This window comes from Lathyrus oleraceus, chromosome 4, assembly GCF_024323335.1.
Source record: "Lathyrus oleraceus cultivar Zhongwan6 chromosome 4, CAAS_Psat_ZW6_1.0, whole genome shotgun sequence".
NCBI classification, from domain to species: domain Eukaryota; kingdom Viridiplantae; phylum Streptophyta; class Magnoliopsida; order Fabales; family Fabaceae; genus Lathyrus; species Lathyrus oleraceus.
Window position 1 is genome coordinate 93,336,918 of NC_066582.1, and position 24,847 is coordinate 93,361,764.

The window sequence follows — 24,847 nt, forward strand, 5'->3', positions numbered from 1 at the left end:
TGGGGTTCATCTTTGGGGTTCATCTTCGGGGTTCATTTGTGATTGTTATTCACTTTGGGGTCCATCTTTGGGGTTCATTTGTGACGATTGTTAGTCACTTAGGGGTTCATCTTTGGGGTTCATCCTTGGGGTGCATTTGTGATGATTGTTATTCATCTTTGGGGTTCATCTTCGGGGTTCATTTGTGATTGTTATTCACTTTGGGGTTCATCTTTGTGGTTCATTTGTGACGATTGTTATTCACTTTGGGGTTCATCTTTGGGGTTCATTTGTGATGATTGTTATTCACTTTGGAGTTCATTTGTGAAGATTGTTATTCACTTTGGGGTTCATCTTTGGGGTTCATTTGTGACGATTGGTAGTCACTTTGGTGTACGCTGGTTAGCGCTTGCTATTGTTGGGAGTCGGGTGTAAGTCCATGTATTGGCATTCTGTTTCCCTTTGGGTGTTTTCGTTTTGATAACCTTTTTCTTTGGTGTTCGCTGGTTAGCGTTTGATATTGTTGGGAGTCGGATGTAACTCCATGTATTGGCATTCTGTTTCCCTTTGAGGGTTTCTTTTGACGTCTCAGCGTCTCTTTTTGTTGTCTTGTTTCAGCGTGCATTAGCCGAGTTACGAGTGCTCTGATTCTTCTCTGGATAGAGAAGATACGTAGGCATAGGATGCGATGTCTTAGTGAGCATGTCTCTATTTCCCGAACTACGTTGACTCTAATGTTTGTTTTTGACAAACTACGTAGGCCCAGGATGCAACATCTTGCCGAGTCCACTTCCTCCGTATTCTTTCTCTCCCCCACTTGTTTATCGTTCTAGTATGTGCAGTATATTTGAGAAGTTTATTAGCAACCCTTTTCCTTTCCTTTGAGCAATCTTTTGAGCGTGGATCCCGTCGAGTACGGAGGACGTGAGGAGTGCTAACACCTTCCCCTTCCGTAACCGACTCCCGTACCTTGTAATCTCTGGTCGTAAGACCGTTCCTTTCCCTTTCTTAGGTTAGTCCTGCGCTCCCTTTCCGTCATAGGATGAATAGCGTCGGTGGCGGCTCTGTATTTTTCCGCCGGTTGTTTTTCGCGTTGCGACAGCTGGCGACTCTGCTGGGGACTAAATTTGACCTCTTGCTGGTCCATCTTCCCTAAGCGAGTCAATCCTAGCGCTCTTTAGCGTAGTTTTTAGGGTAGTTTGGGTTGCTTTTACTGCTTATTTATTGCATTTTGTGATTTATATATTGTGATTGTATATATTTGCATATATGTTTGCATGCATCATATTATCACTGTGCTGGATTCTGGACAGGTGTGGTTCCTCTGATTTGGGGTGGGTGTTCTGAGTGGGGCTAAAACCCAAAGCCCGAGTATACACCAAGGATTAGCGTGGTCTCACGTTTCCTCTCATGTTAGGTCACCATGTTGTTGAGACGTGACATACCACAGCCGGACGAGGTTCTTCTGAGAGAGCTCTTCCTTGTGGAGTATCCACTATGGTTGGGTTATCTCTTTTGAGCTGTTGACTTCGGTGATCGTTCTTTCCCGAATCTTTGGTTTAGATGATCTTAGGAGAGCTGCACGGCACACCCGAAAGGGCAAACCCATTGAGTATCTCATCCGATTGTCGAGACCGATTATCCGCCTTAGGATGACCTTATTAGAATTCACCTGTGAGGGGAGGGGTTTGATTCCTACAGGTACAGATTTTGTTGGTGACTCTTTGATAGTCACTTCGGTTTGGTTCATGTTCTAGGTCCTATTTATAAGTTGGATTTATCTATATTTATTTCTGACACGCCGGAGTTCTGTCTGTGGTATTTGTCAGCGGGTTCCGTTTATTTCGGATCCCCGGGTTAGATTTGGGGTTACTTGTGTAGAGGATCTTGTTGCTATCCGTTCAGTGATTTTCATGTGATAATGCTGATGTATTCTCCGGTTCCATTTATTTCGGATCCCCCGAGTTGGATTTGTGGTTACTTACTCCCTTGGATGGTTGTGATCAGTTCTGAGACCGGAATCCCGTACAGTTGATGTTCAGATGTCTTGGAGGATGGCACTTTGACTTGCATTCATGCATATGCATCATTCCCATTTTGCATTCACACGCTTTTAACTCATGTTTATCCATATGCAGGGCACATTCTTGATTGAGATTTTGGTTGAGAGACATCCTTGTTCCAGGTATGAGGACTGGCTTGAAAGATGATGTTGTCTACAGTTTCTTTGATCCAGAGATTAGTATGCTGAAGGATATGATAGCATTGATTATGCCTGACCATGTGGGGATGTTCCGTGAGGCTTATGGCAGTATTACGAAGATGGTTTTCAGGCTCACAGATGGGGATAGGAGTGCTATCCATACTCTTCTCCAGTTTTATGATCCGGGTTTGAGATGTTTTGTCTTCCCAGACTATTTGTTGGGACCTTTGATGGAGGATTATGCTGGTATTCTAGGCATTCGGGTCAGGAACCAGATTCTTTTTTATGTTACTAAGGAAGAACCTGATACTGTTGAGATTTCTTGTGCTCTTTATTTGAGCCAGGAAGTGACTAAGAAAGGTTTGAAGGAGAAAGGGAAGTTGCCCGGTTTTCATCTGAGTTTCTTGGAGGCCAAAGCCTAGGAACATGTTGTTTTGGGTAATTGGAAGGCTGTTTGTGCTTTGCTTGCCGTAAGCATTTATGGAATTATTTTGTTCCCTAATCAGAAGAATTTTGTGGATATTAATGCCATCCGGGTGTTTGCTCAGAAGAATCCCATTCCCACCTTGATTGGGGATGTTTATTATTCGGTACATAATCGGAACGAGAAGCGGCGTGGAGGATTGGTTAGGTGTTGTGCTCAATTGTTATATAAGTGGTTCATGGGATATTTGCCTTCTTAGAGTGCCTTTGTCTTTCTTGGCCATACAGTAAATTGGGCAACCAAATTGATGGGTTTACGAGCCAAGGACGTAGCTTGGACTCACATTGATGTGGCTGGACGAGATTTTATCTACAGTTGTGGGAGATTTCCCAATGTGCCCCTTATAGGAGTTCAAGGGTGTATTAATTATAACCCAACGCTTCTTAAGAGACAAATGGGATTTGCTATGGAGGGTCCTCCCCTCGAGTGTGAGATTCAGGAGTCCTTCTACTTCTTGGTTGAAGGTAATCAGTCATTGTTGAGGCAAGTGTCTGATGCGTGGCGCAACATTCAAAGGAGAGGCAAGATTCCTTTGGGTAGGGCTAATAACAGGTATTTTCCTCCATTTGATGATTGGCTCAGAAAGAGGGTTGAGCTCACTCGTCTGCCATTTCCTGTGGGTGATCCTTGGTATCCGTTGATTGAGGAGCCATGCTCTTCTGTCAGTATGGAAGAATTTATTGAGATGAGGAGGGCAAGAGATCAACTGCGAGCAGAGAAGACTGAGTTAGAAATGAGTGTTGCTGGAATTCACTTGGCTAATCAGGAAGTCAAGAGGAAAGCAGAAGAGCAGGCTAAGAGATATGCTCTGGAGGTGGAGCGTTTTGAGAAAGACACCGCCCATCACTGTAAGATCAGCCAAGCTTTAGAGTCATCTATAATTGAGCACGACCGCACTAAAGAACAGTTGTCTAGAGCTTTGAAGGTCATTGAAGATGAAAAGGAGAGACAAGTCCTTGTGAAGACTCAGAGGGAAGCTAGAGCCAAAGCCCTTACCACAGAGTGGGAAACGAAGTTGAGGGTTAAGGAAGAAGAGAAAGCGAAGATTATTTGCTTTTCCTTGCTACACTTGCATAACACACCCATGGTCGGGTGATATCTTTGCTAAAGCACAAATATTTGTCCTGTACGGCAATGCCAGATGATTGATGTCATAATATTGCTGTCAAATTATTATCCGTCTCAATGAAGCCAGGATCGAAGGACGGAATGTTCCTTATATGGATAGACATTTCATTCATGCATGAATCATAATAACTTGTTTTCTGTTTTGCAGATGTCGGTTTCTAACGTGTTTGATTGACTCAGGAATCATTGCTCGCGCACGCCGAGTCATCCCTTTGCACGTAACTCGTCCGCACAGATACTTTACCAGACGCAACAAACCCAAACTGATGGATCCATCCAACACTGACATTCTCGAGCTAAAAGAGAAGATGAGTGAGTTGATCAACGCCATGCAAGGGTTTGCCCTGGAGCAGAAAGTGATCGCTGAAAAGGTGGAGAAGCTTGAGCTGGCTTCGATTGCCAATAATGGCAATAGTCAAGAGGGTAACTCCAACAATGGTCCTGGTGGTTCTAGGGGTGGTGGCGATCCTAGAAAGAAGGCAACTAATGATGGTGTAGTCATCAACAATGGTGGTGGTCTTGGTTTTGCTGCAGGCAATGGCCCGGGACATGTTGGTAACATTTTGAAGGAAACTCAATTTTCTCCTTTCTTTGGGGCTGTGGAGGATAAAGAGGAGGATCAGTTCTCTCTGCTGAATGAGCAGTTCGGTCAGTTTGGTGTTCAACCGCCGAACAAAGAGATTCAGGTACTGGCAGAAAAGATTAGGGCTCTGGAGAGCCATACCGCTCCTGGGACTATCAACATGACAAATATGGGGCTGGTTGAAGGGATTGTGATCCCACAGAAGTTCAAGGTGCCCATGTTTGATAAGTACAATGGGAGTTCTTTCCCGGAAACTCATCTTCAGGCCTTTGTCCGAAAGATATCTGCCTACACCATGGATCAGAAGCTCTGGATGTACTTCTTCCAGGATAGCTTATCTGGTGGGTCTCTTAAGTGGTACACCAAGTTGAGATCGTCAGATATAAAGAGCTGGGAGGATTTGGGGGATGCTTTCTTCAAACAATACCAATTCAACGCTGACATGGCACCAAGCCGAACCCAGTTGTAGGGTATGTCTCAATAGCCGAACGAGGGGTTTAAAGAGTATGCACAGAGGTGGAGAGAGTTGGCCGCCAGGGTTCAACCCCCATTGGTGGATCAGGAGATGTCTGATTTATTCATGGGTACTCTTCAGGGGACTTTTCGTGAGAGGATGGTGGGATGTCCAGTTACTGGTTTTGCGGATATAGTAGTGGCTGGCGAGAGGATTGAAAGCTGGTTGAAAATGGAAAAAATACAGGGAAATGCTCCGTCGTCTGGAGTAAAGAAGCCCTTTGGTAATGGTCAGCGCAAGAAGGAGGGTGAATCGAGTGTTGTGTATGCCCAAAGGGGACACGGTAGGGATCATTACTACCAGCATACTGCTGTAGTAACGATTCCTGCTGGTAATCAATCTGTACAACAGCAACAGCAGCCACCTCAACAGAGAACACAGAGAGCTGAGTACCAAGTGAGAGGAAGGATGGTAGATCGTCAGTTGGATAGGCCACCCATGACGAATGCTCTTCTGTTTAAGAAGTTGAAGGATCTTGGGTTGGTTCAACTGAGGATGTTGGCTCCGTTGAGACCAGATCAGAGGCCTGCAAGTTATGATGAGAACGCCAAGTGTGAGTTCCATTCTGGTGCTCCCGGGCACAATATTGAGGGTTGTAAAGCATTTAAGCATGTTGTCCAAGACTTGGTGGATTCCAAGGCCATCAATTTTGCACCATCGCCGAATGTTAATGCTAATCCCATGCCAACGCATGGTCAGATGGGGGTGAGTGTAATTTCTGAGGATCCAGATCGCGTCTGTGCGGTGGGTGAAGAGACTGACAGTGACTGCGAGCTTGATTCATGGATAAAATCGTGCGTACCAGGAATGGAGATCTAGTACTGGAAGGCCGAAAAGATAATCATTGTCACTCTGCGTGAAGTGTAATATTCCTGTTTGTCAATTTTGTTTGCATGAAAACCATACGTTTTGCCCGAAACGTAATGGTTCATTGTAAGGGCCACCTCATATGTTTCATTTTGCATTATTTGCATCATTAATAAACGGATGTGTTTCGCATTTAAAGCGGTGTTCCCTGTTTTTCATTTATTTTTGCAGTTTAATAAAAATAAAACAAAAATGGCAATGTTTATTTTCATTTTTCTTCCTTTTAATTTATCTTGTCCCGACTCTAAAGCAATGCATGAATCAACATTCATGCAGATGCGATCATTCTCCGGATCTCATTGATAACAATCCTGTTACACCCCTGTATGACTTCGACAATCCGATCTATCATGCCGAAGAAGAAGGCAAAGAAGATTGTGAACTGCCGGAAAAGTTAGTCAGGTTGTTGAAACAAGAGGAGAAGGTGATTCAACCGCACGAGGAGCAAGTTGAGGTTGTTAATCTGGGTACCGAGGAGGTCAGAAAGGAAGTGAAAATTGGGGCCACTTTGGAGACGAATGTCAAGAGCAGAATGGTAGCACTGTTGAAAGAGTATGTTGATATCTTCGCCTGGTCTTATCAAGATATGCCAGGGTTGTATACCAATATCGTTGTGCATAAGTTGCCATTGAAAGAAGATTGTCCTCCAGTGAAGCAGAAGTTGCACAGAACTCGACCCGAGATGGCCATGAAAATCAAAGAGGAGGTACAAAAGCAGTTGGATGCTGGTTTCCTAGCTGTCACTAATTATCCTCCTTGGGTCGAGAACATTGTGCCGGTACCAAAGAAGGATGGAAAGGTGAGGATGTGTGTGGACTACCGGGATTTGAACAGAGCTAGCCCGAAAGATGATTTCCCATTACCTCACATCAACATGTTGGTAGATAATACAGCTCAATTCTCGGTGTTTTCCTTCATGGATGCCTTCTCTGGCTATAATCAAATTAAAATGTCGCCAAATGATATGGAGAAAACAACGTTCATCACACAATGGGGTACTTTTTGTTATAAGGTGATGCTATTCGGTCTCAAGAACACCGGTGCCACGTATCAAAGAGCTATGGTGACCTTGTTTCATGATATGATTCATCATGAGATCGAATGCTATGTTGATGACATGATAGCAAAGTCCCAAACAGAAGAGGGGCATTTGGTAGACTTGGCCAAGTTGTTTGACCGGTTGAGACAATTCAAATTGAGGTTGAATCCGAATAAGTGCACTTTCGGAGTGCGGTCCGGCAAGTTGCTGGGGTTTATTGTAAGTGAAAGGGGAATCGAGGTTGATCCTGCTAAAGCAAAAGCGATACAAGAAATTCCTGAACCGAGAACAGAAAAAGAGGTTTGTGGTTTCTTAGGTAGATTGAACTACGTTTCACGGTTCATATCACATCTAACAGCCACGTGTGAACCCATATTCAAGTTGTTGAGAAAAGATCAAACGGTCAGGTGGAATGATGATTGCCAATCGACATTTGAAAGAATAAAAGAATATTTGCAGGAGCCTCCGATTCTGATGCCTCCTGTGGAGGGGCGACCGTTAATCCTATACTTGACAGTCCTCGAGGGGTCTATGGGGTGTGTACTAGGGCAGCATGACGAGTCTGGTCGAAAAGAGCATGCAATTTACTACCTTAGCAAAAAGTTTACCGACTATGAAACAAGATATTCACTGCTCGAGAAAACTTGTTGTGCTTTGGCATGGGCTGCTCGCCGACTGAGATAGTATATGCTGGTTCATACCACTTTGTTGATTTCCAAGATGGATCCGATCAAGTACATATTTGAGAAGCCAGCATTGACCGGACGGGTTGCGAGATGGCAAATGATTTTAATGAATATGATATCCAGTACACTTCTCAAAAAGCGATAAAGAGGAGTGTATTGTCTGATTACCTCGCCCAGCAACCCATTGAGGATTATCAACTGATGAAATTTGAGTTCCCTGATGAGGACATCATGTTTCTCAAATCGAAAGATTGTGAGGAACCTATCCCGGAGGAGGGGCCTGACCCTGAGTCCAAATGGATTCTGATGTTTGATGGGGCCGTTAACGTGAATGGTAGCGGACTTGGTGCTGTTTTGGTTACGCCGAAGGGATCCCACATTCCTTTTGCTGCCCGGCTAACATTTGAATGCACCAACAATGTGGCTGAATACGAAGCTTGTATCTTGGGTGTCGAAGAGGCGATTGATTTGCGAATCAAGAACCTTGTTATCTATGGAGATTCAGCTTTGGTTGTGAACCAGGTTAACGGGAAATGGCTTACGCATCAATCTCACTTAATTCCATATCGGGATTATACGAGGAGATTGTTGACGTTCTTCACCAAGGTGGAACTACACCATGTGCCGAGGGAAGAAAATCCTTTAGCAGACACTTTGGCTACTCTGGCCGCTTTGATTAAAGTGCAGAGGTGGAATCAAGTTCCTAGTGTTGAGGTGGGACGGCTGGATAGACCGGCTTATGTGTTTGTTGTTGAAACAACGCCTGATGATGAAAAGCCGTGGTATTATGACATCAAGCATTATTTGGAGACCCAAGAGTATCCCGAGGGAGCGTCTAAGAAGAACCGAAAGACTCTGAGGAGGTTGGCCATGGCGTTCTATCTGAACAAGGATGGAGTTTTGTACAAGAAGAATTTTGATTGGGTTTTGCTCAGATGTGTCGATGACAAAGAAGCAAGCCAATTGATGAAAGAGGTGCACGAGGGATCGTTTGGTACCCACACCAGCGGGAATGCGATGGTGAAAAAGTTGCTAAGGGCTGGATATTACTGGATGACAATGGAGGCTCAGTGTTTCAACTTCGTGCGGAAATGTCATAAATGCCAAATTTATGCTGACAAGGTGCACGTGCCTCCAAATCCGTTGAGTTTGATGTCATCTCCGTGGCCGTTTGCTATGTGGGGCATTGATATGATCAGAAAGATTGAGCCTACAGCTTCAAATGGGCACCGGTTTATATTAGTGGCTATCGATTACTTCACCAAGTGGGTGGAAGCGGCATCTTATGCAAACGTGACGAAATAGGTCGTGGCCAGGTTCCTGAAAAGAGACATCATTTGCAGATATGGGGTTCCTGAAAGAATCATCACTGATAATGGCTCTAATCTCAACAACAAGATGATGGTAGAACTGTGCCGGGAGTTCAAGATCGAGCATCACAATTCTTCTCCTTATCGTCCAAAGATGAATGGGGAGGTCGAGGCGGCTAATAAGAATATTAAGAAGATTGTGCAGAAAATGGTCGTGATCTATAAGGATTGGCACGAGATGTTGCCGTTTGCATTGCATGGGTATCGAACCTCAATGCGTACATCTACTGGGGCAACGCCTTTCTCGCTGGTGTATGGGATGGAAGCTGTGCTACCAGTTGAGGTCCAGATTCCGTCATTGAGAGTCCTGATGGATGTGAAATTGGAAGAGCCTGAGTGGGTAAGGACTCGGTATGAAGAGTTGAGCCTGATTGAGGAAAAGAGGCTGGCAACCATCAGCGCGTGGCAGTTGTACCAGCAGCGAATGAAGCGTGCTTTTGACCGAAAGTTGCGACCTCGTGTGTACCATGTGGGAGATATGGTGTTTAAAAGGATCCTTCCTCCTCAGAACGATCGTCGGGGCAAGTGGGCACCCAATTATGAAGGTTCATTCGTGGTCAAGAAGGTTTTCTCTGGCGGAGCCTTGTTGTTGACGACCATGGATGGCGAGGATTTTCCATCCCCTGTGAATGCGGACGCAGTTAAAAAATACTTCGTATAAGAGACCCAAAAATGGGCATCCCGGCGAACCAAATAAAAATGAAAAAGGTTCGGGAAAAAATTAGGGATAAAAAGAAAAAAAACTGTACACCCGGCAGGTCAAAAACCCTACAAGGGCGGCTTGGGCGAAAAAGGGTATCCCGGTGGACTGAAAAACCCGAAAGGACGGTCCAGGAAAATGAGGAAATGAAACGAACAACTGCGTCTAGCATGGTCGTTTGTACTTTGATTAAGACACATGGATAATCTAAAAGCGGAGATCGGTCGGAAGCGCCTTGTTTCGGAAGGCAGAAAGTGCGGAGAGTCTTGAGGACATATGGGTTGTAACCGGGTTGGAACTTGATGAGATCACGGGTTCACATTGCCATTAGGATAGATTTTCCTTTTGTGCACAATTACCTCTTTTCAGGGATTGCTTCCTGTGTATTGCTCAGTTACGAGCCACCTTTTTCAATCAATAAAATGCATATTCAGTCAATAAATTTTGTTTTTGTTTTCATTACCGCTTTGATTGCAAAAACATCAGTTTATTTTGATAAAGAATCTTTGCATTTTGAGACATAGGGGTCCCTTCCAATGCATGTTTATAGGATTGAAAACTTGAAATCTTATTCGGAAGGTTGAGTGACCTGGGTGTTGAAATTTTGGCACGCCTGGGGCACGTTTTATCTAACGATCTCTTTTGTAGGTGATGTTGGTTTATTTTCACTCACTTGTAGGTTGTGATATGAAGCGTTTTTGACAAAAGATTCCTTTGAAGTCCAATCAGGAACAAGGAGTTGAAGAATGGTGTAGAGACGGCGAGAGAAGTGCGGCGATCCTAGAGGGTTAATGAAGAAGACTCTTCAAAGTCTGAAGATTTGGAAAGTTGGCACGAATCTAAGGAGGTCGATCTTCATGAAGTAGGGAGAAGTCGAGAATACAAGGTGATGAATCAGAAGAGACTGGATGAGTCTGGGAGCTCTCAAAAGTGGAAAGTTGACATTGTGGTTAGATGGTGAATACCAGGCTTTGACGAGTCAACGGGTGTTCCGTGCTAGGTATTATGTATTTCCCCTAGCAGGGTTGAGATTGTTATTTCCCCAACAGGTCTGAAGGTTGCTGTTTCCCCGGCAGGGGTGTGCGTTGGTAGTTTTTCCCCAACAAAGTCCACAAGCAGATCGGGTCCAGTGGAGGTCATCCTCAGTGAGGGTTACTCTTTCCTCTGCATCAGTGTTATCCCAAACAGGGTTGGAGATTGGAGTGATATCGAGTTCCTCAGCAGAGTTGCTCGTGTCGTCCCCTGTGGGGGGTATTTTTTATGCATTCATCATTTAGAGAAGCATAGCATATTGCATAATTAATTGCGTAGCATTTCCATGGTTATGGAGCATTTAGCTGTAAGGTTCATGCATCGACATTGCAAGCATAAACTAGCCTCGAGTTGTGGTTACCGTTTGAGAATTGGTTTAGCTGGTTGGTGAAGATGTTACTCTGAGGAGTTTGGCATCGTGACGTTGGATCAACCGTATTTCCCAGTAGCGTGATATTGGAGGAAGAGATTCCATCGTATGGAGATGGAAATGAAGATTGGAGAACGTTACACGATCAGCGCGGAGATCGGGGTCCATCAAGAGAAAAGGAGATGCAGAGTGTCTTCTGGAGAACGGGGTTCAAATGGAGAACGGGGTTCATTGTTTGGCAGTAAGAGTGACATGAAGTTTTTTGGGGTTCAAGAAAAGCATAAAACATTCTCGGTATCCCGAGTGAAAAGCCAGAAGTTTATTTCCAGTACTCAGACTGAAGTTTGTTCATGACTTGCCCTTTGTTATTCCCAGCAGGGGTCGTTGGCCCACACGCCGCCTCAATTATCACTTTCTCTATTTCTGCCGATACTGAAAGGCATGAAAATTTTCCAGTATTCAGACCGAAGTGGCATTAAGGCCAATTTTCCGATGTTTAGATCGAAGAAGTTTCCGACATTCAAGTCGACGCAACTTGTGGCATTCAGGCCAGGTTTCCGGTATTCAGACCGAAGTGGCATTCAGGCCAGCTTTCGGGTATTCAGACCGAATTGGCATTCAAGCCAGATTTTCCGATGTTCAGATCGAAGAAGTTTCCGACATTCAGGTCGATGCAACTTGTGGCATTCAGGCCAGCTTTCCTATATTCAGACCGAAGTGGCATTCAGGCCAATTTTACGATATTCAGATCGAAGAAGTTTCCGACATTCAGGTCGATGCAACTTGTGGCATTCAGGCCAGCTTTCCGGTATTCAGACCGAAGTGGCATTTAGGCCAATTTTCCGATGTTCAGATCGAAGAAGTTTCCGACGTTCAGGTCGACGCAACTTGTGGCATTCAGGCCAGTTTTTTGGGTATTCAGACCGAAGTGGCATTCAGGCCAGTCTCTCGGTGTTCAAACCGATATTAATAACCTCATATCTTCCGATGCTCAGATCGAAGTCGTTTCCAATATTCAGACTGATGAGCAGCATTCAGGCCATGGTTATTTCTCTGTTACCATTTATTTTGGTATCCAGGTTAACATTCTTTTTTGGTATTCAGACTGACTCTCACCGTACCAGACGGATTCTTCTTTCAAGACCACCTCTTTGCCAATTCTGACAGGCATTGTTACTTCACTTCACTTCAATGTAAATTTTCAGGCTTTTATTGTATTCAATCCCTTGAACCTCGAAAGTGCGAAAGCCGTTGCTATCTTCTTTTCGGGTCTCCAGTTGATTGAATAGGGGCAGCTGTAACACCTCAAATTTGCACCCCTCATTCATGCATTAATTTTTAGGTCATTTAACATTTTATATTGCATTTCATCATGTCAATCAGAATTAGCTCCAAGAAGCTTGAATGTCATCCAAGACACTTTGTGGGTTCTATCTAGGTGATCAGTGAACATAAGGGAATGACTTGAGTTACTTCTAATGGGGTCTATTTATCATTCAAAACGCTAATCTGAAAGGAGCAAAAGTCTGTTCCTGAGCTGTCATGCTCGCTAGGCGAGCAGAGTGGTTCGCCTAGCGAGCCACCAGAGCTTGAACTGTCATGCTCGCTAGGCGAGCAAGCCCTTCGCTAGGCGAAGACCATGCATTTTAAAATATAACTGAAAATCTTGGACTTGGACCTCTCTCATTTGAGCCATCAAAGCCACAAAAATCAGGTTATAAATTCTAAAATTTCTGTAGAACAAAAAAAACAAGAACAGAGAATTGGTGAAAGTTGAAAACACTCTGAAATTTCCTTGGAACAAAACCCTAGAGAAGAGCTAACAGAATTCAGAGCAGACTCCCTAGCACAAGATCACCTCTACCAATTCCATCTCATATAAACTCTAAGATCGCCTTGCAAACCGCACCGGGCAATTCAATTTCATTCGATCTCTCCAATCAGGTTTGCCCTATTTCCTTTATTTTATGCTTTCAATTTGAAATTTCTAAATGTATGAGGCATTATGGGTGAATTTGGAAGAGTGGGTATCATTAGGATTTGCACACGGGTTTAGATATGCGTGAATGTGTAAAACAATGTCTTGAATGTTTAATCGTTTAGTTTCTGAAGTGTGTACCATAGGGTTTGGGGTTACCGAAATCGGACTGTTATCAAGGAAGAAACCAAAACCCGCAGGCATTCGCTAGCACCTCGCTAAGCGAACATGTAGCGAAGCTTCACTAGCACCTCGCTAGGCGAAGCAGTAGCGAGCGTGACAGTAGTTGTTTTTTTTCTGTTTGCTTTCTAATCTGTTTTGTGTTTTGTTGTGACATGTTTTCTATTGCATCCGTGCACTGTTTACCTAACACTGTTGTTTTTATGATTCTCTTGTTTGGAGCAACTCTTGATTGCATCACGTCTTGGTATTCTAACCTGTTTGTTGAGTTTTTGTGAGGGCTCACGTGACTCCTGAAGAGATAGCCTGCTTGGTATTCCACTTTATTTGTGGGATACCACTTGGAGATTTATTCCGATTACTTGTACTGACTTGCTTTCTTTGATGGTGCCATCTTGAGAGATCTTTGGGTTTCTTGTCTCTTTAGTTGCTGTTATTTCAGATCATTATCCGTGGGGTAGATCTCTTGATCCCTTTTACATCTTTCCCGCATTTTACCGCTTTCTTAGCTAAAGACCTCCATGAAGAGGCAATTGACGGATAAAAGGGATTAGTAGTCAATCCCCCGTTATTCAGTGTGTCGTTCTTTATGCTCGCACTACGTGTCGATGCTTCAGAACAAAAGCCCAAGATCTTTTGTCCGGTCGGTCAATGGATAGGGTTCCACCTTTCTGAATCACCACTTTTTGTCATGAGCTCACCCTTGTTAGACGGTGTGGCTAGTGATCGAGAGGGGGGGGGGGTGAATAGATCACCTCTTTAAAATAAACGGATTTAAAGATTTTATAAGAGTTATTGAAACTTAGCGGAAAATTACAGTCCCGAATCGACTTCCGTCTATTCTGAACCGCTACTGGAAAACCGGACACGCGAATTTATTGCTGGATTTGAATTAGAACGATAAAGAATATTAACACCGGAATCTAACTAAATCAAATGCACTTATCACTAAATTCTATTTCCAATGAACAAAACTCAGCTAACAGTTTTGTCAAACAATTGGTGTGTATGTGATCGATGATGAACAATGGTGGAGTTTAGTTAAAGAAGTTTTCTTGCCACTATTGTATCACAAAAAGTGCAGTCACAACACGCCAACTGAAATCACAAAACTATTGAAAACGTAAAGAGAGATAAGGAAAGAATACGATACGCAGAGATTTGGTAAGGAAGTTCCCCACGTCGTCCTCGCATGTGGGTACGTCTCCCTCTCAATTTCAAATGAAATTGAGAACTGTAATTATCAATAATACCGAATTCGTTGATACAAGGTTACAATACACAGATAGAATTCTAAATCCCAAGAACTTCTTCTTGTATAAAACCTCCACTTGATCTGAGCTCGATCAAGAATTTCCTGCAAGAAATTGCAAACAATTCACCGGTTCCACAACCTGTTTGCGAAATCACCCGATTTCCAAACCCTACGCTACGGCTGAATCTGTTATGCAAACGTGACTAACAAACCCGCAAGAACACTCCAGTTCTTGAAGGACAAACCGTCTGGTTTTTCCTCGAAACCCCCTTCAACTTTCAACTCAGCTAGATCCTCGATCGTTCCACTGAACACCTCAGCTAGATCCTTTAATCCAAAGAACAAGAATGATTATGTGTTGATGTTCTTGAAGAAAAGTGATTGAGAAGATGAAGAAGATGAAGTCTCTTTCAGGTTTATAACTGCTCAAAAACAATTACTGCTACACACTCCTTTGATCTTGTGTTCAACTGTTTTTCTCTTCTAAATTCGTCACTTTCCACTGCTGTCAAAATACTTCTTATATATGAAAGACAGAAGCTGTTAGTAGACAAAACAGACTTATGTATTGATACAAAAGGTTATGCATCGATACATACTGTAACTTTGTTTAATTTTAGAGAATTACTGTAAGCATGTATCGATGCAAAACTCGTATGTATCGATACATAGAGCATTTTAACTAAGCATGTATCGATACAAGACTCGTATGGATCGATACATAGAGCATTTTAACTGACCATGTATCGATACAAGACTAGTATGGATCGATACATACTGAAGCAAAAATGTTTTGTGATTTACAACAAATTTATGGATCGATGCATATGAACATGTATTGATACATACTGACACAAAATAGTTTTTATGAGTTCTTTTAAGAGATGTATCAATGTGGATCTTTATGTATAGACATGAAACAATAGTATAGGCTAAAAACACACATGAATCATGTAAAATAATGCACAACCAACAATTGGACAATGATCACACAATTTGCTATCATTCAAAACTTATTCAAAGTAAAGAATTTGCTCACAACCCTGTCCAGGGTTAAGAGCTATGAGGTCTTATCCTCATTACCCTTTTGATCTGCTCACCCTGACGTTCAGTGTCAGTGGTTAAGAGCCCGTTTGATTACCCTTCCATGGCTTGTTTGTCGAGGTTGATATGACCCCTCTTGACTAAAGCCCTACCCACGTATGTTTGAGCCCCTATGTTGGCATGTTTACTTTATACATGTTTGTTTTGTATGGTGTGATTGTCCCCCCATAGGATTTCTAGGCTTCGTATAGTCTCTCGTTCGCATGTTAATTAAGGTAGCACGGTTCCTTCATCTAGGACTTCCTTTTTGCATGAGCATCCTTAAAACACAAACAAACTCATTGATTTTTCTTCTCCTAAGAACACGTTAACTCCTTCTACTACAGGCGAGTAAGTCTCCGAAGGTCGAGCATCCGGTAGATTACGTAGTAACGTCGTTCACCTAAAAAACACAAAAACAAACAAAATAGGTTAGCCGAACTACGGTTTGCTCTGATTCTCATTCCAGATGAGATACGTAGGCATAAGACGCGATGTCTTAGCGAGCACACTTATTTTTAACCCATAGGTAGCCGAGCTACGAAGACTCTGATTCTCATATTCAGATGAGATACGTATGCAGTGGATGCGACATCCGTGCGAGTCATTTTCTTTTGACCCCTCTTTTAGTAAATAGTACATTAGATAAACCCACACCCTTTATACAAGAACCACAAAAGTGGATCCCGTAGAGTACTACGGATGCGTAGGGGTGCTAATACCTTCCCTTCGTATAATCGACTCCCGAACCCAAGATTTGGTTGCGAGACCTTGTCTTTTCCTTTCCTTTTTCCAGGTTTACTTCGAGCGTTTCCTTTCCCTCCTTTGGGATAAATAACGCACGGTGGCGACTCTTCTGTCATTTCTTTTCTTTTTTCGCCGGTTGTTTCTTTTCGCATTTAGGTTGCGACAGTAAGGTACGGTGTACTTAAGTAGAATACGAAATATGGTAAGGTACCAAATACTTAAGTGATTTTGGCATATTATGAGATATGGGCCAAAATACACTCAAGTGGGCTTTTTGCCTTGAAGCCCACACAAGTGGTTCTATAAATAGAACTCTTGTGCAGAAGCATTGTATGGGAATACAACACAACTGAAGAGTTGGAATTTCGTATCTCTCTCTCTCACTCAAAGCCTTCATTCGTACCAGCTAGCACTGAAATTAAAGGAATCCGTTCATGTGGACTGAATAGAGACGTTGTCATCGTTCAACGTTCGTGATCGCCACAAGAGGTAACGATTCTATCACTGATCATGCCCATTCGTAAGGATCACTAAATGGAGAAATTTTTCAATTCCGCTGCGCCTTGGATGGCAATTCTCCTTCAGATGGCGATGCATGAAGTAATCGACTTAAAAGAGAAATGGCGATGCATGAAGAAATCGACTTACAAAAGGATGGATGAGTACGTGATGGTTCTGTTAAGTTTTGAAAATGATTACTCGATGTTGGATCGAGCTTTTGATCTTGTTTTGAAATGGTTATCGGATGTTCGTTTCAATTCTTGTATTAATAGATGAATAAAGAATGAAAGAATAAACATTATACACTTCATGGGAGAGGGGTACATTTGTTATGAATGGGGATTGTTCATGGCAATCAAACAATAAGAATATATGCCTCAGACATCATACAAGTAGGCAACAGTTATCAATCAAATCAGATAATTAAACAAGTATATGATCAAGTCAAAGAATCAAAGAATGAAATAATGGAGCATTAAACAATGTATGGGAGTATGAACATGTTAAACAATCAAACAATAGAAATTATGGATGAAAGAAACAAGTGTAACAAATGACAGATGAATCAGACAGATGAAAATATGCACAAAAGGGGTTCACTCAATAATTTAATCGGGAAATGATGCAATGGTCAAATAAAATCAAGATGAAAGGCCTTTAATACATGGCATATGAGATGAATAAGGGAGGATCAAAAGATCTCTTCAATTTCCATAAGCAATCCCTAAGTCAAACATCAATCATAAAGAAGTCAACTGAAAATTCAAGTCAACTTAAAAATTATCAAATAAATAGAAAATTAATCAAGAAAATTATGAAAAATTAAACTAAGTTAGGTGGGGTCAGGACATCATCATTCCTCAAAAATATTTCAAAAATAATGAGAATTAGTGTATAAATTAATTGAAATAAAACAGAAGTCAAATGAAAAGTCAACCAAACAAACTAGGTCAAAAATAAATCCAAAATAAATTGAAATTGGGAAATAAAATTCCAAGAAAAGGTCAGGTTAACCATGAGACATTGGTCAACCCTCATCCCAAAAATAAAAATTTAAAAATAATTTTAAGCTCTGAAAATAAAATTAATAAAAAAAGTGTGTTGAAATGAACCATTTAGAAATAATAATTAAAATAAAATACTAATATTAAATAAATACGAAAATAAAAATTAAATAAAATTAAATAAGACATCAAGAATGTGGAAAATATTTTTTGGGTATTTTAATGAATAAAGAAAATATTTTTAAGAATTAAAATTCAAAATAGAAATTAAAATAAGAATTAAAAATGAAAATGAAAATGTAAATGAAAAGGGGGGTGCCTTGGCAATTTAATGAACTAAAAAAATCAAAGGGCGTTGATGGGCCAAAACGTGGGAGTATCAAAATCGCTACCGCTGAGGCCCAGTCCCAAAAAATAATAATTCAGGCGTGTGACAAAATAAAATGTACGTTTTAATGAATTAAATCATGTAACCCATGTCAATCGGTCAAGCTTCACTTAAATGCTAGAGGACAAAAACGCAAATCAACGACCAGGATAATAACATGAGCCACGGATCGAACGGTTCACGAGATGACATGGCGTCATCTTCCCCATGACAAAACCCTAGCACCATGCATGAGCTAGAACACGCGAAAAGCAGCGAATTTTTCCAATCTTCCACAACAAAATGCAACCAACGTAGTGCACCAAATGGCATGACATAAAAATCAAAGTTTAAGTATGCAATGTGAGGTTCATGATGGTATCTTATTTTAGTAAAAATGGTGGTTCAAACATGAAGAAACATGGACAATAAGATGACCACATGGGCGCGGCACAACAGAAATCCAACAACACAAACTCAAGCTTAATGACAATGCCTCATGTTGAGGGCTTCATAAACAAGCATGGCATAGTATTAACATGGAAAACAACATGAAGCAAGCATGGTAATGGCATGGTAAACATGATGAACAAGCATGGACTGAGCATGGTAAGCATGATGATAAGCATGGATATATGGCCATGGAAGAGAGTGATAGCATTACCTAGTGGATGTAAGGTCCACTGCCTCTTGGTATTGGAGAAGATGGAAGAAGAAATGGTGCTTTGAAGCTTCAACTTGGAGAACTTTGATGAACAATACCAGCTGACTTCAAATGCCCTTTGCTTGCCTAGCTCGAAAATCCATAGCCCCTCTTCAGATTACGGTTTCAATGCTTAAATATGATGGGTTTAAATGTTCTAAATGGGCTTGCAAATGTTTGTTTTGGTTATGTGCAAAATAATGCAAAAAGTGAGGTGGTGAAAGCAGGTGTAGCGGGGTATTCGTTACCATTGGAGATATTGACTAAATCCAAGGTAAATCATACAAGTCGAGTCGCCACCGCACTTCTATTTATCCAAAGGAATGGTTAGAAAGCGAACAAAAACCTAAAAGTTTTATCGAATCAAAAACTAGTAAAAATGTCAGAGATTTGGGTCAGGGGGTTGGTTATGCAATGGGAATGTGTTAGGCACCCAAAGCGTCCTAGGTACTCCTAGGGAGCCTTTTTCACATTTGTTGCAAAGGTTGTTGGTTTTTTTTTTTTGAAATTTTTATTTGTGCAAACATGATTGAAGGGAGGAGAAATGCGTGTATGTTTATCTAATGTACTACTTACTAAAAGAAGGGTCAAAAGAAAATGACTCGCACGGATGTCGCATCCACTGCATACGTATCTCATCTGAATGTGAGAATCAGAGTCTTCGTAGCTTGTCTACCTATGGGTTAAAGAGGAGTGTGCTCGCTAAGACATTGCGTCTTATGCCTACGTATCTCATCTAGGATGAAAATCAGAGCAAAACGTAGTTCGACCACCTATGGGGTAAGGGTTGTGTTTTGGGGTGAACGACGTTACTACGCAATCTACCGGATGCTCGACTTTTGGAGACTTACTCACCTGTAGTAGAAGGAGATAACGTGTTCTTAGGAGAAGAAAAATCAATGAAAAAAGGATAACGAGGATAAGACCTCATAGCTCTTAACCCTGGACAAGGTGAGCTCATGACAACGAGTGGGGATTCAGAAAGGTGGAACCCTCTCCACTGACCGACCGGACAAAAGTAACACACCAAAACATGGCCTTCTATCGAGGTTTTCCATCTAAGAAAACAACAAAATATGGGAAAGAGGTAAAAGTACCACACAGATAAAGATCCGAAGTAACAGCAACTAAAGAGATAAGAAACCCAGAGATATCTCAAGCTAGCACCATCAAAGAAAGTGAGTCAGTACAGGTAATCGGAATAAACCTCCAGGTGGTATCCCACAAATAAAGTGAAACACTAGGCAAGCCATCTCTGCAAGAGTCATATGAGCCCTCACAAAACAAAACTCAACAAACAGGTTAGAGAAAGAAGATAGGGTAATCAAAAGTTGCCCCCAAAATCAAAATGTAACCACATGAATCATGCCATTAAAATTCACAAAAAGCAACCAAGGGTAGGAGGCCTAAACCTCTTGTCAAACACATGCATCAAAAGGGTATCAAATTCACCCATAATACCTCATACATTCAGAGCATTCAAATTAAAAGCATAAAGTAATGGGAATAAGGCAAACCTGATTGGAGAGATTGAGTGAAATTGGATTGCACCAGGGTTTGCAGAACAATCTCAGGGTTTATATGAGGTAGAACTGGTTCTTTGCCGATGAGTTCCCTTCAGTCTCTGGAGGTTGCTCTGAACTCTGTTAACTCTTCTCTCACTATATTTTTCCTGCCAGGGTAATAGGAATAAAATGAAATTTTGTTTCACTAAAACTCTGAATTTATAACCTGATTTTTGTGGACCTGTGGGCTAAAATGAGAGAGGCCCAAGTCCAAAAATTTTCTATTATATTTTATTTATTTATTAATTTATTTATAATTTTTTTTTTGTTTATTTTTTCGTTTTTCGTTTTTTTTTTTTTCGTTTTTCGTTTTTTTTTTTCGTTTTTTTTTTAACACGTGGGCTTCGCCTAGCGAGCATGACAACTCATGAACAAACTTTTGCTCCTTCAAGATTAACGTTTTAACTGACGAATAGACCCCATTTAAACCTGTTGGAAGTATCTAAAGCCTTTCCCTTGTGTTGACTGATCATCTAAATAGAACCCACAAAGTGTCTTGGATGATACTCAAGCTTCAAACAAAAGATGTTAGTGACACATTTTTGTGCTTTTGGTTAGTAAACAAAAGTAAGAGAAACAATGATGTATAATTCAAGCATGCTTGGTGATCTCAAACCAATCACAAGGAGTCCCACCCAAAGGCAAAGTGAACCAAGATGCTAAAGATCCTTGAGGCAATGCAAATGCAATGTTATGATGCCATGAGGGATCTTAGGGTCAAAATTGGGGTCTTACAGATGCCCCTATTTAAGGTCATTCTAGCTGGAGAAGTGAAGGTTAAAATCTGTGTCTCGACGGGGTAGAATGGGATTAAATAATAACAGAGAGACGAATTTCGGTCCCTAAGAGACCTCATGATGCAAATGTAGGTATGAAAAATGGTAACACTCTGTGGGGATATGTGTCCACAAAGTAGTAAAGAAAATCAGGAGACATTGACAATCTATATGAGTGATACATTCCATAGGACAAAATCCTAGGGACTCTTATGGGGATAAGAATGAATTGCGTGAGCAGGGCACGACTAAAAGCTTGGGGAATAGAATTCCAAAGGGAAAAGATCCAATGGAGAGACTCGAGCTGGCTCGAAGATACGTGTATTGGGGAATATGCCAATACAACAAAAGTTATCCACAACGGATACTTCAGATAAAATCCGGATGAAAACGATCCACTAAGGGACCTCGCTGGGGATGTCTAAAAAGACTCTCCCGGGGAAGCAGCGAGATGAGGTGTTACCGGTTACTGGGTAACAAGCTCAATGAGACATGTGATCTGAACACCGACATAAGGGTGAGAGATACAACATGCTCGGGAAGAAATGAATATCTAAGACCGGTATAAGGGTGAGAGATATCAAAACTTCAAAACATCTGAGGAAGACCTAAGAGGTATACTTCAACTCAGGGATACTGACTCCACAGGGGACAAAAAGTCATAATAGAGAGCAGAGAGGAAGGAACACCAGGGATACCGGTTACTGGGCATATAATAGGTGACCAACCAAGGCGTGAATTGGGGAATATTCCCAAAACACTCATCATCCAAAAGAGGGCTAAAAGCAAACTCGATTATAGGATGGATATTCGACTCCACAAAGGGGATACGAATCTTACTCAACTGGGGAAGAACAAAAGGCTTCATACTCGAGAGTGCATGAGATATACTTGAAGGTGAGAAAAACAAGAAAGGGGGGTTTGAATTGTTTGAAAAATAAGCGCTTTTGCAAAATGAAATCACACAATGATTTTATACTGGTTCGCTTATAACACAAAGCTACTCCAGTCCACCCGGCCAAGGTGATTTCGCCTTCAACAAGGACTTAATCCACTAATCTTGAAAGATTACAAACAACCCCTAAGAGAAAAAAAAATCTCTTAGTCCTCTCAAGTCTACAGACTACAAAGAGTCACTTGAGGAAATCAAATAAAAATAGATACAAGATGTGTAATCTAGAGTGCTTCTAAGAAAGCAAATATTACAAACTTAAGAACAAATTTTTCACTTGATAAGCAAAAGCTTAGTGAAAATCTTTGAAGAACAAAGATGTTTTTCTTGAGCGTGATATAATTTCAGTATAGTTTTGGCTAGTGATTTCTTCGTATATACTGAATGAGATTTCTTCTCTATTTATAGGAGTTGAAGTAGAGTTGAAGTAGCGTTGAATCTGTTGGATATTTAGATGTAGTTACGCCATTCCATTAATAGCTTCTGCAGTAGACTTTTTCACTTAGAAGTGACTACTTACCACAATTAGTATCTTCTCTCTTGGAAGTGGAGATTAACGTCTCTTTCTAATTGAGGAAATCCATTTGCAGAACTTTAACTTGGCTTAAACGTTACTTCATCATGATTAACAATTCTGATTAGAGTCTTTGTGTATCTGGAGAAACTTGCTTCTGATGTTATTTCTTGAATGTTCAGAAAGCGCTGATAACTTCAGAGTTTGCAGAAGGCATTTGTTCAGAGTCAGAGCTTCTAGACTTTACTTCATGTTCAGATGCTTCTGATACTTGCAGTTTTGTCCAGAGTCAGAGCTTCTTGAAACGAGATTCCTCTTTAGATGCTTCTGATACTTGATAACTTGTATCTGATCTTGTTTTGCATCTGATGACATCATCAGATTTGTTTCTTCTTTCTTTAGAACCCTGCACACTTAGAAACTTTTCGTTAGGGTACCACTTTTGGTTTCATCCTTTGTTATCATCAAAATCATGGAATCTATTGTAGAACTATTTTTGTTCTTACAATCTCCCCCTTTTTGATGATGACAAAACAAATAAAATTATCAGATGAAACATGAAAAATATTAGATCAGATAGACAAAAACTCCCCCTGAGTTAGTACTAGGGAGTTCAGAAGTTCTTACCAGAGCTTTCCAAGTAATAAGATTTCTGAAAACTTTCTGCAATTTCTTAATTTACTGTTAGAATTATTTAATCAGAGGTATTATTTAATCAGAGCTAATTTATATCAGAACTAATTCTATAATTGTTGCAGAATGCTTAAGGTTTTAGACATAATTTTCATCAGAGCTATTTAATAATTTCTCCCCCTTTTTGGCATAATCAAAAAGGCATAAAACATAAAAAAAAATAATAGAGAGAAAAACACTTCATTAAACAAAAGCACAAAGGCAAGCAGAAGTCAAAACATCAGATTCAACAGAAATATCAGAGCTAAAAAAGAAAAGACAGAAGCAAAAACACTAGGCAAACAAAAGAAATCCTAAGTGCCTAAGGGTTTGGAGGAGGAGGAAGTCTCTGTAGTAGCATAGCAAACATATTCTGGAGGTTTTCATTCAGAGCGTCTTGCTTGTCCATCCTTGCCCGGAGCTCACTCTGATCTTGCTTGATCTCTTTCTGATCTTGCTTGATCTCCTTCAGAGTGTTAAGAATCAGAGGGATCGCAGAGGAAGACTCCCCCTGAATCAGAGCCTGCTGAGCTTCAGCTTCAGCAGCAGCTTGGGCTTCTGCATCTGCCTTAGCCTTGGCTTCAGCTTCCTGAATTCTCAGAAGTTCTGCTTCCTTTGCCAGGCGTTCTTCTTCCAATCTCTTAGCTTCTTCTTCAGCTTCCTTAGCCAACCTTTCTTCCTCTAATCTCTTGGCCTCAGCTTCTCTAGCCAGTCTCTCTTGGAGTCTTTCCTCAGAGTCTCTGATGTAGCCATTTCTGACTTGTTCAGAGATACTCTTCAGCCTATAAGACTCAGAGGTCATCCAACTAATAACTCTGTTCCAGTGTGTCCTAACAGATTTAGGATCATCACTGACTTCAGAATTTTTAGCCAGAGACTTGATCTTCTGGACTGAAGCTTCTGCAACCTGTATTATGGCCTCCTCAAGGGTAGGGATGATAATTTTAGGTTCAGGTTCAGGTGAATGAGGTGGAGAGTTTTGAGGGCTGAGATTTAGAGGTTGAGGTTCAGTTTCTGGTTCTGGCTGGGGTTCAGATTCTGCTTCTGGTTGAAGTTCAGAATCTTGGTCTGGTTGAAGACTGGGGGATGAAGCATAGAGTGGGTTTACATCTAATGGGTCAGAATCTGGGCTAGGTACAGCGGGAATTAATGGTGGAGTGATATAAGGTTCAGATGGGCGAATTACAGATGGTTGAGTTTCAGAGGGTGTGGTGGTTGTTTGTGGTGGAAGGGAAGTTTGATTTTCAGAGGTGATGGTGGTTGTTTGTTGTGGAATGGAAGTTCGGAGGGGAGAGGTTACTTCAGTTTGTGTTTGAGTTTGTGGGGCGAAATTTTTAGCATAAATTTCAGCTATTGTTGGGGAGTTTGGGTCAGAGTGTTCTTGATCAGAGGACTCATGATCAGAGAACTCTTGGTCAGAAGAAGGGGAAAGGTAAGGGGGTGATTCATAATCAGAGGATGATGAAGAGCTGTGGTGATATAGTTGATTAGGGTCAGAGGTTGTTGTAAAAGTACGGGCAATTTTTAGAACAGGTGGAGGTTGAGAGGTTCTGATGGTAGAAGGTGGTATTTCTGAGGTGGTATATATTGGTTGA